The sequence below is a fragment of the Myodes glareolus genome, chromosome 14, assembly GCF_982192425.1.
Source record: "Myodes glareolus chromosome 14, mMyoGla1.1, whole genome shotgun sequence".
In the NCBI taxonomy this organism is placed as follows: Eukaryota; Metazoa; Chordata; class Mammalia; order Rodentia; family Cricetidae; genus Myodes; species Myodes glareolus.
Genome location: NC_142039.1, coordinates 3,116,430 through 3,133,203, shown reverse-complemented (window position 1 = coordinate 3,133,203; position 16,774 = coordinate 3,116,430). Strand labels below are relative to the sequence as shown.

At 39.3% G+C, this 16,774-nt stretch overlaps 1 protein-coding gene across 19 annotated transcripts in view; it reads right to left on the bottom strand.

Moving 5' to 3' along the window:
* The window catches only part of Znf438 (zinc finger protein 438), a 138,486-nt gene that overhangs the window by 18,047 nt on the left and 103,665 nt on the right, over window positions 1-16,774 (bottom strand). The window lies entirely within an intron of this gene.

The following is a 16,774-nucleotide window of genomic DNA, read 5'->3' as shown; positions in this document are numbered from 1 at the left end:
GAAAACCCAAACAATCATAAAAGTCTTTCTGTGTTTGTAGCACCCAGCATCAAGCTCAAGACCTTTGGCACACAGGCAAACTGAGTTCTACTACTGAGCTAGACCTCAACCTGAGCAGTACTTTCTAACGCATGCTGGAACTTCTGTAAGTATCTTTAGAATTTTGATGTCAATTAATTTGAAGGTCTGGCAGGGCCAGATCTGTGAGTCTCTAGTCCTATCAGTATTATACTTTTAAAATAAGAAATTAGCTTGCATGACAACCTAAATACCCCTGTCAAACTACTTGGCTTTTATCCCTGCTCTACTCATCACACCAACCATCTGCATAAATAAAGATGCGGGCATCTGCTATATGGCAAATGGTCTCAAGGGCAGATGTTTCCATCCTTGTGTTCATGTCACCTGGGCTGGATACATTATTTGAACAGATGTACACAATCTCAAAGTGTTGTGTCCCACAGTGAAATGTCTCCAACTGCTTTCTATCGGAATACATAACTGCTATTTGCACCTGCATTTATGATAACGATAGAAAACAGCAGGGGTTCTGACAAAGTGAGATGTGACACTATGAAATATATTTACATGGTTAATTGGAATTCCTGGAGACTATGCTGCCACGTGGCCACACTGACATTAACATATGCCCAAGTAAACTGTCTGCTTACCATCCTGATTTTTAATATAGGTACTTCAATAAAATCACTCATAATCTGAATTTACTCACGAGAATATTTTAAAATCTAGTATTTTATCCCAAAATAAAATAAGCTTTCAGCTATGATCTAAGCCATTCCTCTAGGCCACCCAGGTCATTTCTACTTGGCGGCTGTACAAGGATATGAAACTAGGTGTGTATGTTTCCCATTTGTCCTTCTGTCAACAGAATAATATACTGATAATGTACAGCAGTGTTTTGCAGAAGTTATTGCATGGAAAAGTCTTGATTTCCAACATTAAACAGTTAACCAAAAACAGCTTGAGAATGTCGTTTGTATTTGGTCGGTAGCATAAAGTGTCACAAGGTCTAAGAGCAACACTTAGACCATTTGTTAGGATCAAAATGTTTCTATATGAATATCACATCTTTACAAACAAAATATTGGTAGTGCATAAGGATGATCCCCTCCCCTACTACCCAAGAGGGTCAGGTCACAAAGCCGTGCTAACTGCAACTAGGGGATGCAGGGGCTGGAGGGCCAGAGCACTTGCAATAGTTTTCTTTAAAGCTTTCATTAAGCTACAGTATTGTGGTTACTGTTACAGATGCAAGATCTACTTTACTAACTTGCAATTTAAATGTCCCAACCTTCAGTCATTATACCTGAGTTGTTATTCAAAATAACTTGTTTGTACATGGTGTCTGTGTGTGTGTAGGCAAAGGTACCATCCACCTTTTTTGATATAATTTTTTTTCTCATCCATCTTTTGTGAAACGGTCTCTCATTGGTAGGGAGTTGGATAAGTAGGATACACTGGCTGCTGCTGAGTGTGAGCCCCAGGGATCTCCCATCTCTACCTCCCCAATGCTGGGATTACAACTGCATACCATCACACCTGGTCTCCCTTTTATACATGGGTTCTTAGGATTCAGCTCAGGGACTTTACCCACTGAGCCCTCTGTAAATTATCTTAAGATTTCTATTGTGTTCTAAAGGAATTCACAAGAAACATTTATAAAAAGCTAATTTTGGAGAAGATTCTACAAAATTATTCACTAATTTTTCCACATGGTAACATTTATTTGTAACCCCAAATCCAATGTGCGTGGCATTTTCTTGCTCATTCGCAAACATGTGCAGAGCATAGAAAAATCTGAGCTACATGACGTTCACTGCTCCCAGGTGAGGTCAGGCAAGGTGACACTCTGCCTTCATGTTTTAGCTTTCATGCTATAAATAAGAGTTTTTTTCATGGTCTAAATAGCACCATGGTTTTTGTATTTTTTTTTCTTGGTGAGTCACTATTTAGAATGGCTCTCAAGCACAGTGCCTCGTGTTCTTAAACACCAGAAAGCTGTAGTGTGCCTTATGAAGAAAGTATGAATGACAGAGAAACCTTTGCGCCAGCACACATCATTCTGCTGGGTTTGGTGCTATGAATCAACTGCACTAAACTAAGCATCTTTACAGTGAAACACGAAATACAAGGTTATTTATTGAGTGTTGTGACTGAGGCCCACAGGAAGCTAACTCTGTGCATCTACAAAGGGTGGTGGTTCAGGGCTTCCTAGGGCGTGTTTTAGAGCCTTCAGAAAGTTCTCACTGCAAACTCCAGGCAGCTGCCTGTATCTCAAGCCACGCGTACACTGCCCCTGCTGAGGATTGCTGTTAGCCAAGGTCACAGAGCAAAGAAGAGTGGACTCCAGGGGGTGCTTTGCTTTTGTTCACTGGACAGAGAAGAGAGGGAGAGAGGAGGCAGGAGGAAAAAAAAATCCTAGAGAGGCTAAGAAAACCTATAGTAGATAATGAGGCAATCAATGACGCTTAGGTAAAACCCTCACAAAGGTGAACTCATGCTTGATAGCAGCTGGGGCTCCTAACCAGAACAGACCCAAGAGTTGAGTCGACTTTGGCTTTTTTCTTTACTCCTTGCGCACTACCTCTCTGAAGGCAGTAAATATTTGTTAAAAGCATATTTGTTTCCACTGACCTTAGAACTCTAACCAGTTTGGTGTTTCATTAAAAAGCACAGGTTGAAACATTTTCACAAAGTCTGCTATGATTTACAAACATGCTTGGGGACCTGAGCATCTATAACATAACTCAGTATATATCTGAGCATCTATTTCATGCCAGTGGACTTTAAACTCTGCCAAGGACAGAGAATTCATCAGGAGCGTTATAAACAGTCCAAGATGAGTAATATCTTTTATCTTCAAATTTTAAAAAAGAGGCAAATATTGACCAATTACCCCAAGCATTTCTTATTTGAGTTCTAAAATGCTATATTCACAGATATCAAATTGTCTGTAAGATGTATATAATCATTTATATACATAAATATGAGGACATCTCCTCTGATACTACTACCACAGTATTTTATTTTACTTATTTATTAGAATACCATAACTTAGATCATTATTTACCCTGTAGTCCAGATTGCCCTGGAGTCCATATCTAGCTGACTTTAAATTCCTGGTAATCTTCCTGTTTTCACCTTCCCAAGGGCTAAGATTGTGGTGTGAGACACCACACCTGTCTATTATTTTTAAAAATATTTATATTGATGATGATGATGGCGGTGGCAGCAGTGGTAGAGTGTGTGTGTGTTTGTGTACAGGTCAGAGGTTGATGTTGGGTATCTTCCCTAATCAAGTTCTACTTTACTTTCTTTTAAATTTTATTTATTTTTATGTGTATGGTTATTTTTTCTGGATATATATGCATATGTACCACATGCATGACTGGTACCCTTGGGAGATTGGAAGACAGTATTGGTTCTACTGGAATTAGAGTTATATATGGTAGTGAGCCACCATGTGGGTGCTTTGTGACACATTACAAAGCCTTGTAACATATTCAAATGCTTTGAAAGGGTAGGAAGTGCTCATAAACACTGAGCCATCTTTCCACCCCCTTAGCCAGCTTCTTTTTACATGGGCTTTGGAGATTGAACTGAAGTCAAAATGCATGTGCAGTAAGTACTATACTTTCCTAGGGACTTAAGTATGTTACTATATCAGAAAAATCCAGCCTCTAAAAAAATTCACATATGGATTCATAAGAAAGACAGTAATGGACCTTGAGAGCTTGTCTGGAGGTTCTAGCAGGGGACTGCAGCTACTCGTATACCCTTGACCTAAGACCGGTCCTCCTCTATTCGGGGAAGGTTGTCCTCTTCAACCGAGCATGCGGCTTCAGGAGGGATGCACATGGAGCGGTGAGGAAGGAAGGGGACACCTGCCTAGCCAGCCAGACAAGCCAAATCAACCCTGGCGATCAATGGGGTGACAAATGTCGCAGCCAGATCACCCCGGCATCTTGAATTTTGCAGGAAAATGGATGAAGCTAGAAAACATTATTCTGAGTGAGGTAACCCAGAGACAGAAAGACAATTATCACATGTACTCACTCATAGGTGGTTTTTAAACATAAAGCAAGGAAAACCAGCCTACAAACCACAATTCCAGAGAACTTAGACAACAATGAGGACCCTAAGAGAGACATATATAGATCTAATCTACATAGAAAGTAGAAAAAGACAAGATCTTCTGAGTAAATTGGGAGCATGGGGACCTTGGGGCAAAAGGAGGGAGAGGAAAGGCAGGGAGGGTAGCAGAGAAAAAAGTAGAGCTCAATAAAAATCAATAAAAAAAGAGAAACAGGTTAAAAAAAAAGACAGTAATGGTATTGGCTCTGCAGTTAGATAGTATACAAATGATATTTTTAGGTAGCAGCAAATGCTTAAGTAAAGGCAAAAGCAATGGTCCTGAAGGGGATCACTCAGACCTACATAGTACCTGCCTCAGGGCATCTGCTCTTTTCTGACTTCTACTTCCTAGTCTCACTTTTAAGTTAATCGATGTTAGGGCAGAGTTCAGAAAGGCAGCACAAGAGTAAGAGCTTTCTACTTGCAGTTGGCCTGCCTAGAAAACAGCAACACCAAAACATCAACTTGGCAAATAATTAAGTTCTTAGGAATTTCCTTAAAACTAAGTCTCTGCTGGATGTAAACAAAGAAAGAACTCCAACCTCATCCTGACTTACCCAGAGTATAGACTTTAAGCCTCAGTGGACATGACCACAGAGAACTCTCCCCAGCACACAGTAACTACCGGTCAGGGAACTATTTGACAATGTGGGGTGTGTGTGTGTGTGTGTGTGTGTGTGTGTGTGTGTGTGTGTCTGTTAAACAAAACTGAATAAATGCACTTGTATTCTCTCCCTGTTTCTCTGCACTGGGTAAACATCAAAGCATGTGACAGAGTTCCTGGTGAGAATCACCTGTACCATCACTGAACTTGCTTTCAACACATAACTTCCTTAGGTCAAAGTTTGTTAATGGAATAGTTTCCTTAAGTGCCACAATTCTGCTAACGATATCACATGTGAATTACATTGTGAAATGTGGGCAAGTTTATAAGGCTGTTATTCAAAAATTCCATATTTATAATCAGACATCATTGGTTTGTTAACCATCAATCAGTATTTACTTAATAAACAACATGGGTCCAGAAAACTTCTCAGGTCACACAAACTGTTTTCAGAGACAAAAATATAAGCAGAATAATAACAAATGAATGCAGTACTTTTCTTTGCTCAACTATTTGTATTTATCAAGAAACATTTAAAGAAATGAGTAAAGTTAATTTAAAAAATCGGTAACTTTTAGGCTCCAGCTACTCATTTAAAATTGCTTTTCTTTTTTTAAATTGATTTTTATTGAGCTCTACATTATTCTCTGCTACCCTCCCTGTCTCTCCCCTCCCCACATCAATTCTCCCCCAAGGTCCCCATGCTCCCAATTTACTCAGGAGATCTTGTCTTTTTCTATTTCCCATGTGGATTAGATCATGTAAATCTCTCTTAGTATCCTCATTGTTGTCTAAGTTCTCTGGGATTGTGGTTTGTAGGCTGGTTTTCTTTGCTTTATGTTTAAAAACCACCTATGAGTGAGTACATGTGATAATTGTCTTTCTGTCTCTGGGTTACCTCACTCAAAATAATGTTTCATAGCTCCATCCATTTTCCTGTAAAATTCAAGATGTTGTTATTTTTTTCTGCTGTGTAGTACTCCATTGTATAAATGTACCACATTTTCTTTATCCATTCTTAGGTCGAGGGACATTTAGGTTGTTTCCAGGTTCTAGCTATGACAAACAATGCTGATATGAACATAGCTGAGCACATGTCCTTGTGGCATGATTGAGCATCCTTTGGATATACACCTAAAAGTGGTATTGCTGGGTCTTGAGGAAGGCTGTTTCCTAATTTTCTGAGAAATCGCCATACTGACATCCAAAGAGGCTGGACCAGCTTGCATTCACACCAGCAATGCAGGAGTGTTCCCTTTACCCCACAACCTCTCCAGCATAAGTTGTCATCAGTGTTTTTGATCTTGACCATTCTTACAGGTGTCAGATGCAATCTCAGAGTTGTTTTGATTTGCATTTCTCTGATGACTAAGAATGTTGAGCATTTCCTTAAGGGTCCTTCAGCCATTTTAGATTCCTCTGTTGAGAGTTCTCTGTTTAGGTCTGTACTCCATTATTTTTTATTGGATTATTTGTTTTTTCGATGATGATTTCCTGAGTTCTTTGTATATTTTGGATACCAGACCTCTGTCTGATGTGGGGTTAGTGAAGATCTTTACCCATTCTGTAGGCTGTCGTTTTGTCTTGTTGACAAAGCTTTACAGAAGCTTTACAAAGCTTTACAGAAGCCTTTCAGTTTCAGGAGGTTCGATTAATTAATTGTTTCTCTCAGTGTCTGTGCTGCTGGGGTTATATTTAGGAAGTGGTCTCCTGTGCCAATGCATTCAAATGTATTTCCTACTTTCTTTTCTATAAGGTTCAGTGTGACTGGCTTTATGTTGAGGTCTTTGATTCATTTGGACTTGAGTTCTGTGCATGGTAATAGATATGAATTTATTTTTACTCTTCTACATGTTGATATCCAGTTATGCCAGCACTACTTGTTAAATATGCTTTCTTTCTTCCATTTGATATTTTTTGCTTCTGTATCAAAGATCAGGTGTTCGAAGATGTATGAATTGATATCTGTGTTTTGTAGCTGGTTCCATGGGTCCTCCGGTCTGTTCTTATGCCAATACCAGGCTGTATTCAGTATTGTAGCTCTGTAATAGAGTTTGAAGTCAGGGATTGTGATGCCTCCAGAAGTTCTTTTATTGTACAGGATTGTTTTGGCTATTCTGGGATTTTTGGTTTTCCATATGAAGTTGCATTGAATCTGTAGATTGCTTTTGGTAAGATTGGGTAGGTAATTCTGCCTACCCAAGAGCATGGGAGCTCTTTCTACTTTCTGGTGTCTTCTTCAATTTCTTAAAGTTCTTGTCATACAAGTCTTCCATTTGCTTGGTTAGAGTTATACCGAGATATTTCATGCTATTTGTGGCTGCTATGAAGGGTGAAGTTTCTCTGATTTCTTCACCAGCCCATTTATCATCCGTGTATAGGAGGGCTACTGATTTTTTTTGAGTTAATCTTGTATCCTCCTACATTACTGAAAGTGTTTATGAGTTGTAGAAGTTCCTTGGTAGAATTGTTGGGATCACTTATGTAAACTATCATATCATCAGTAAACAGTGAGAGTTTGACTTCTTCTTTTCCAATTTGTAGTCCCCTGATCTCCTTTTGATATCTTATTGTTCTAGCTAGGACCTCAAGAACTATATTGAATAGATAAGGAGAGAGTGGACAACCTTGTCTTGTTCCTTATTTCAGTGGAATTGCTGGGAGTGTCTCTCCATTTAATTTGATGTTGGCTGTTGGCTTGCTGTATATTGCCTTTATTATGCTCCTTGTATCCCTGCTCTCTCCAAGACCTTTATCATGAAGAGATGTTGTATTTTGTCAAAAGCTTTTTCAGCATCTAATGAGATGATCATGTGGTTTTTATTTTTCAGCTTGTTTATATGGTGGATTACATTGACAGATTTTCGTATGTTGAACCATCAACTGTGGGATGAAGCCGACTTGATCATGGTGGTTGATGGCTCTGATGTGTTCTTGGATTCGATTTGCCAGTATTTTATTTAGTATTTTTGCATCATTGTTCATGAGTGAGATTTGGTCTGTAATTTTCTTTCTTAGTAATGTTTTTCTGTGGTTTGGGTATCAGGGTAATAGTAGCCCCATAAAAAGAGTTTGGCAATGTTCCCTCTGTTTCTATTGTGTGGAATAATTTGAGGATTATTGGTATTAGTTCTTTGAAAATCTTGTAGACTTCTGAGATGAAACCATCTGGTCCTGGGCTCTTTTTGGTTGGGAGACTTTTGATGACTGCTTCTATTTTTTCAGCACTTATAGGTCTGCTTAATTTTATTATCTGGTCTTGATTTAATTTTGATAAGTGATATTTATCCAGAAAGTTGTCCATTTCCTTTAAGTTTTCCAATTTTGTGGAGTACAGGTTTTCTAAATATGACCTGATGATTCTCTGTATTTCCTCCGTGTCTGTTGTTATGTCCCTCTTTTCATTTCTGATTTTGTTAATTTGGATATTCTCTCTCTGCCTTTGGTTAGTTTGGATAGTTTTGTCTATTTTGTTGATTTTCTCGAAAAACCAGCTCTTTGTTGAATAGATTCTTTGTATTGTTTTCTTTGTTTCTATTTTGATGATTTCAGCTCTCAATTTGAGTATTTCTTGCCGTCTAGTTCTCTTAGATGAGTTTGTTTCTTTTTGTTCTGAAGTTTTCAGATGTTCTGTTAATTCACTAGTGTGGGATTTTTCCAGCTTCTTTAGGTAGGCATTTAGTGCAATGAACTTTCCTCTTAACACTGCTTTCATTGTGTCCCATAAATTTGGGTATGTTGTGTGGTCATTTTCATTGAATTTTAGGAAGTCTTTAATTTCTCCCTTTATTTCTTCCTTGACCCATTGATGTGAGCATTGTTTAATTTCCATGTGTTGTGTTTGTGGGTTTTCTGGAATTAGTATTACTGTTGACTTCTAGTTTTATACCATGGTGATCTGTTAAGATAAATTGGGTTATTCAAATCTTTTTGTTGTTGAGGTTTGGCTTTTTTTTTTTTTTACCAAGTATGTGGTCAATTTTTGAGATGGTTCCATGAGGTACTGAGAAGGTATATTCTTTTCTGTTTGGATAGAATATTCTATAGATATCTGTTAAGTCCATTTGAGTCATAACATCTGTTAGTTCTCTTATTTCTCTGTTCATTTTTTGTCTGACTGACCTGTTCAGTGGTGAGAGGGGAGTGTTGAAGTCTCCCACTATTAGTGTGTGGGGTTTAATGTAAGATTTAAGCTTTAGAAGTGTTTCTTCCACATATGAAGGTGCCCTTGTACTTGGAGCATAGACATTCAGTATTGAAATTTCTCCTTGATGGATTTTTCCTGTGACTAATCTGAAATGACCTTCTTTGTCTCTTTTGACTGATTTTAGTTTGAAGTCTATTTTGTTAGGTATTAGGATAGCTATACTTGCTTGTTTCTTAAGTCCATTTGATTGGTATATTTTTTCCCAACCCTTTACTCTGAAGCGATGTCTTCCTTTGATGTTGAGGTGTGTTTCTTGTATGCAAAAGAAAATGGATTCAGTTTTCATATCCAATCTGTTAGCCTGTGTCTTTTTATAGGTGACTTGAGTCCATTTACATTAAGGGATATTAATAACCAATGATGCTATCTCCTGTTAATTTTGTTTTCATTGTTGGTGATGTTAATTTGTGCGTTTCCCCCTTCTTCGGGATTTGCTGCTATGAGACCATTAATGGTCTGTGTTTTTGTGGATGTAACCAACTTCCTTGGGTTGGAGTTTTCCTTTTAGTATTTTGTGTAGGGCTGGGTTTGTGGCTAAGTATTGGTGAACTCTAGCTTTGTCATGGAATAGCTTGTTTTGTCCTTCTATGGTGAATGAAAGTTTTGCTGGGTACAGTAGTCTGGGACTGGCATCCATGGTCTCTTAATGTCTGCATAACACTTGACCACGACCTTTTAGCTTTCATTGTCTCCAATGAGAAGTCAGGTATAATTCTGATAGGTCTACCTTTATATGTTACTTGGCCTTTTTCCTTTGCAGTTCTTAATATTCTTTTTTTTTTACTCTGTATGTTTAGTGTTTTGATTATTATGTGGTGAGAAGACTTTTTTTTGGATCAAGTCTATTTGGTGTTCTTTAAGATTCTTATATCTTCATAGGCATATCTTTCTTTAGGTTGGGAAAGTTTTCTTCTATGATTTTGTTAAATAATATTTTCTGTGCTTTTGAGTTGAACTTCTCCTTCTTCTATACCTATTATTCTTAGATTTCACCTTTTCATGGTGTCCCATATTTCCTGGGTATTTTGGGTTAGCTTTTGTTAGATTTAATGTTTTCTTTAACTGATGACTCTATTTCCTTTATTGTATCTTCAGCGCTTGAGATTCTCTCTTCCATCTCTCGCATTCTGCTGTTCATGCTTGTGTTTGTGGTTCCTGGTCATTTTCTCATGTTTTCTGTTTCTATAATTCCGTCGGCTTGTGTTTTCTTATTTTTTTTAATTTATAAAAGTTTATTAATTTATAAAAGTTTCCATTTCTGCTCCTCCTGCCAACACCCTCCCACTCCCCCCACTCCCTCTCCTCCTCCCTCTCCATCTCTAAGAGCAGGCAGGGTTTCCTGCCCTGTGGGAAGTTCAAGTTCCTCCCACCTCCCTCCAGGTCCAGGAGGTGAGCATCCAAACAGACTGGATCCCCAAAATCCAGTATATGCAGAGGAAACAAGTCTCAGTGTCATTGTCAATGGCTTTTCAGAAAGACCCCATGTCAGCCACATTCAGAGAATCCGGCCACATTCAGAGAATCTGGTTGGATCACGTGCTCGTTCAGTCCCAGTTCAACTGGCCTTGGTGAACTCTCATTAGATCAATCCCCTTGTATCAGTGGGTGAACGCACTCCTCACGGTCCTGCCTTTCTTGTTCATGTTCTCCCTCCTTCTGCTCCTCATTTAGACCTTGGGGGTTGTGTTTTCTTTATTGTATCTATTTCAGTTTTCAAGAGTTGAATAGTTTCTTTCATATGTTTGAGTTTTTTTCTTTTTCTTTCTTTTTTTTTTTTGAGGGATTTTCTGACGTCTTCCAATTTTTTTATTTGTCTTTTCCTACATTTCTTTAGGGGAATTTCTCATTTCCTCTTTAAGAGTTTCAAACATTTTCTTGATGTCACTTTTTAGGTCATTTTCTATTGCGTCATCTGTATTTGATTGTTCAGGTCTTGCTGTTGCAGGGTTTTTAGGTTTTACTGGTGTTGTGTTGCTCTTTGTGGTGCTGTGTGTGTTCTTACCTTTTCTACTCATCTTTTCCTCTAATAGATGTGGTTGGGGCTGTCTGAGAGTCTGTTGAATAATCGTCTAGGTGCCAAAGAATCCAAAGCTCAGATGGTTTTTCCTTGTGGTACAGTCAGTGTCACAGTTTCTATTTACCCTGTTGTTTACTCTGTGTTCCTGGATAGCTCAGGGCTCCTGTGCTTTGCTCTGCTCCCTTGGAGTTTGCTGTCTTAGGCCTACTTTGGCCTAGGTTGGCTTCAACCTATTTCTGTAAATCCTGGTCTGGATCCCCTCCTGCAGAAGTCCCTGGCTTGGAGTTGGTCCCGCAAAGGTTTCTGGCTCTGGTTTACTGCCTCGGAGTTCCAGGCTTGGGTGTGCCCAGAACCGCAAAGGACCTGGCTCAATCTTACTCCCTCGTAAGTCCCAGACTCAAGCTTGAACACATAGGGCATTTGATGTCCCAGAACAATGCCCAGACCTACAGAGGTCGTGGCTCAGGCCTACTTCCTCTGAGGTCCTAGACTCAGGCCTGGTCCCACAGAGATCTCTAGTTCCTGCCTATTCCCTCGGAGGTCCCAGATTCATGCCCAGGCTGGAAGAAGTCCTGGCTCAGGCTTAGTTCCTGGGAGGTCCTGGCTTAGGTCTACTCCCTTGAAAGTCCCAGATTCATGTCTGGACCCTCAGCAGACTCTCTTAAAATTGCTTTTCCTTACTTGTGTAATTTTTCCATAAATTGTTGATCTAAAATGACTTAGGAATTCAAATATGTAATTTAGTATTGGCCAGAAAGAAGAAGGGAATGATTGGGTGATTGCTAGCAATCTACTTTGTACATTTATACGGTGACAATGGAGACAATAAGTGACCTCTGGCTTGTGATAGATGTGGGTTCAAATCAGTGGCTTATTGGTTGGTAAACTACATCCAATCTATTGTGAAGTCCAAATAAACAAAGGATGGAAAGCTGTAGTAGAGAGGCCACCACACTACATACTTGACTAATGGTTTTGTTTGTTTGCTTATTTTGGTTGTTATCCCTCTTTCTCTATCAAATTCCAGGACTGGGGCTTCAGCAAAGACTAAGGAGGAAGTTCCTAGGGATACTAAATCTCAAGGAGGCTCAAGAGGTTGCACCTGGAGGCCAAGACAAAAAAGGCCAAGCTGGCAAAAAAATTCAGAAGCAGCACCGAAACAAAACCCTGAGGCAAGGTAAAGTAGTCAGGAGATGAGAGGAGTAGCAAGCTATATTTCTCTGAGCTACGAGGCATACTCAGTGATTAGAGGCACATCACAAAGACTTGTAGCATCTTAAAGTTAAAAAGAAATCTTTGTTAATCCCAGAGTTCCTAATTGGAAACTGAAGTTTAGGAACAAAAATAACTTGTCTGAAGTTTCATAGCTTACTCAGCAGTGTGGTGGAGGTGGTAATTAGGACAAGAGTACACTTTTTTGATAGTTGACCCATTAGTTTTTTTTCTATGCAATGCTGTCTCAACTTTGAAGATAAAGAGGGGATATTAGTTAGGACATTGAATACCTAACACATCTGCTACTGACCATTCCAAATGAGGCATGCTCAGGAAACTTGTGTTCTTCATTTCTACTTAGGACTTGCTCCCCTCTCTCATTCCTACTTCTTTTCATGACTTAGTGTTCAGAGTTTAAGTTCTGTGTGTCTCAAGAGAACTGATTCTCCTGTTGGCCTGATGTGTGGATGACATTTAAGACATGTAGTCTGTCCCAGCTTACTTGACAATGGACCCATAGGATTATGTGTGGCTTTAGAAGGAGACTAGACATCATTCCAAGGATAAGGCAGTTTCGTACACATCTCATTGATAGAGTAAGCTCTATTTTAATAATAATTATGAAGAGTGACACTTGTAAGTGCCCACTCTGTGGTCAGTAGTATGCTAGGTAAGGTATATAAATTAGTTCCATTAATCTCCATATATACTACAGAGCGGGATTTACTATCAGAGTTACAGAGAAGGGTGCTGGTGTCACATGATATACCTAAGATTATAGATTCAAGAGGTAGAACTGAATTACAAATCCAGCTTCCATGCTTTCTAAGACATAGGGTACTATCTTCTTAGGAGTAGAGATCAGATCAGAGTATTTGTCACATTTATTTTAAGGATCTTTATAGCAAATTCTCTTTTTTGCTAAAAGTTATATCTTGTACTAAGATTATCCAGTTTTACTGCATGAAAGATGATATCTTTTCTTATTTATGTCACAGTTTTTTTTTTTTTGTATAGAAGGTACTATGCAGGGGAAAGGAAAAATATGTATTCCTTCTACATGTCAGTTTATTCTTTATAGAAGGACAATGTAGTTAGTCTTTATTATAGAGTCTATTTCCACCTATAATCTGTTTTTATGAACACACTAGGAACTTCTGTTAAAATTAATCATGGAACCATCTATACATGGTATTGACACAGTCCTATCTATTAAGGAAACTAATGTGGGTCAATCCTGAGTTTAAGGCCATAGTAGGTAACATGACCTCAAAAACGAAAAACAAACAAACACACACACACACCAAGAACTATTTCTACCTGCCACAATCTACAGGCCTCCGTTTCACCACATCCAACTGTTAAGTCTGGAACGTAGTCCTCAGTCCCCCTATCCTGGGAGTTGCATTATTCTGTACTCTAAATTCCAGCAAGCCAGGTCTTGACCCTTCCCTGGGGGAGGGTCAGGACCACTCCCACAGGGTATTTAAGTGGGCTCCCAGAGGAGAAACACATGGTTTCAGGTTTGCATGGGCTCCTTGCGGTCCTGTCTCCCGACCATGTGCTCGGCTCCCTGAGAGTGCTGTACTTAATAAAACGATGGGCATTTTGATTTTGTTTGATTTGACCTGGTTGGACTTCTTTGTGCCGGTGGAGCTGCCCTTCTTAGAATTTTTTTCTTAAGACCAATCTCTCCACACCGCCAGATATTCCACATCCTTCTCCACGGTCTAGTCTGGTGAGTTTCCTTGACTCATCCAAGTTATATGGATAGATCTAGTCTGATAGATCTAGCTTATGTCCCACTTTGTCTGGCTACACCTGCCTGCAACAAACCAACCTCTGGGCTTCCTCCTTACCTGCCACCAATCCGCAGGTTTCTCCCATACCATGCCTAACTTCCTTACACAGCTAGATAGAGCACAGCCTTTTCCAACGTCTAGTGTGGTGGGTCTGCCTGACCCTTCCCTCCATAACCTATCAGATCTAACCTGGATCACATCCAGTGCTCAGGCCTAGTCGAGCCATTTTGTCTCCATCACAACCAATCTCTAGACTTTTGCCAGGACCTGCCCTGCCAACCCTTCCACCCAAAGGCACCTTGCATGCCACAGTCAATATTTCCATCCAGCAAGATCTACCCCCACACTACACGCTTGGACCAGGAGGAACATCCCATATATCAGCCCAGAACCTTCTGTCCACCTGACTTCATTCCTCTCAAGTCTAACCTTTAGGCCCAGCTTGCCTATACATCCCTTCTTCTACTTCAACCTGCTCTGTCCATATCAGACTTAGAACAAAAGAAATACACATGCCCAGATTTCTTAATGGAAACTCTGAAAGCCAGAAGAGCCTGAACAATGCATTCTAAGTCCTAAGAAACCAGAATTAACAGCCTAGACTAATAATATTTGCCATAATTGAAGGAGAAAGAAAAACTTTCCATGATATAAACACTCTAAAACTTTTATTCAACACACTGAACCTAAAGAAAATAACAAAAAAACAAAAAAACCAAATTTTGGATTGAAGGGGATGCCAAGAGACTATGGAAGATATATGAAGCCATCATTTGTAAAACACAAAATACCACTGAGAACATAAACAACAGCAACAAAAAGAAAAATCAACAATATGAAGAAGGCAATTAACAAATATATTTCAACAACTTCAAATATCAATGTTCTTAATTTTACAATCAAAAGACATAGGCTGAATGAAGGGATCAAGAAACAAAATCCATCTGTTGCCTGTCTACAAGAAACATATCTTAGCTTTAAAGAAAACAAAGCTTTAGAGTAAAAAGATGGACAAAAGTACTCCAATCAAATAGGTTGGAAAGAAAATGGCCCCCAAAGGGACTAGCACTATTAGGAGGTGTGGCCTTGTTGAAGTAGGTGTGATCTTGTTAGAGGAAGTGTGTCATTGTGGGGGCAGGCTTTGAGGTCTTTTTCTGAAGCTCCCCTCAGTGTGAAAGCCCATCAACTTCCTGCTGCCTGCAGGATATAGCACTCTCAGTTCTAGCACTACCTCTGTCTGCAGGTCACCACACTCCCCTTCGTGATCATAATGGACTGAACCTCTGACACTGTAAGTGAGCCACCCCTAATAAATGTTTTCTTTATAAGAGCTGCTGTGGTCATGGTGTCTCTTTATATCAATAAGAACCTAGCTAAGACAACCAGGAAGGAAGCAGGTATCTCTATCCTAATATCTGACAAAATAGTCTTTAAGCTAAAACTTAACAGAAGAGACAAAGAGGGACAATTCATTGTAATCAATAGAACAGTTAACCAAGAAGACGTTACTATCCTAAACATATATACACCAAACTCTGGTGCACCCAATTTTAAAACGTTTACTACTGGATTTAAAGACACAGATTACCATCAATCCATTAATACTAGATGACCACTTTCTCCAATAGGTCATCTGGACAAAAAAAATAGAGAAACATCAAAATTAATTGATATCCTGTATAAAATGAATTTAAAAGCTATTCACAGAATATTCCATTCCAATGAACATACACAGTCTACTTAGCATCACATAAAATCTTTTTTTAAACTAGACCATATTCTGGGGCATAAACAAATGTTACAAATTCAAAAGACTGAAATAACTTGTACCCTATCTGAATATAATACAACAAAATAAAGTCTATGTTACAGCTCTGGGAGTGGGGAGGAGGCAAAAGGTATCCTGGCAGTTGGGAGCCAAGGAATACCACAAAGTCACATAGTGCAACAAACCTCACACCAGAGATTTACTGAGACAGACACAACAGGGTGGCAGCCTCTGCTCAGGAGAGAAACAGCAAAGAACTGAGCAGGACATAGGCTTTATATAGTTTCTTGGGGGCAGAGTTTTCCAAGGTGGCCAGGGATTGCTGGTATTTTGTGGTCTAATCTTGGGCCACCTGTGTCTTCAGGAGCTGGGTCTGGTCATTTTGGCCATAAGAATATTCTGAGGGCAGGGGGTAGAGTCTGGAGACTGGAGGTCCTTAGGGGCAGGGCCCCTTTTTGTTTACTATTGATAAACTATCAGGGGTCAGGAAAGGGGGGGCAATGTTATCATTAGACTACTTCCTGCTGAATGGGGGCATTGAAGTCCTTAGGGCAAACAGATCTTCACTGTCAGGGCATAATCTGAGCTACAGGCCTCTGGCTCCATAGTCAGTAATCTTGTAATAGCAAGTGACTAAAAGTTTAATTAGAAATTAAAAAAAATAATTAGAAATCTTTTAGATCGGTTGTTGAAGAAATCTAGACAAGAGGTTTAAAAGGTAGGGTGTGACTATTAGGACTAAGAAAAGGAGGAGAAGGGTGATTAAGTAGAGTAGAATTCAATTCCATATTGGTCTTTCAATGAGCCACTGGCCAGAGGCATGGGGCTGTTTCTTACATTTTTGGAGATTCATCTGGAGCAGTTGGATTTTATCTTTTTAACTGTATCTGACTAGTAGACATAAAAGCAACATTCCTTCCATAGGAAGAGACAAAGATTACCCTCTCTACTGTTAGTAACTGTAACCCTCATGGATTTTGTAGTCCTTTGGTGGTCAGTGAGTCTA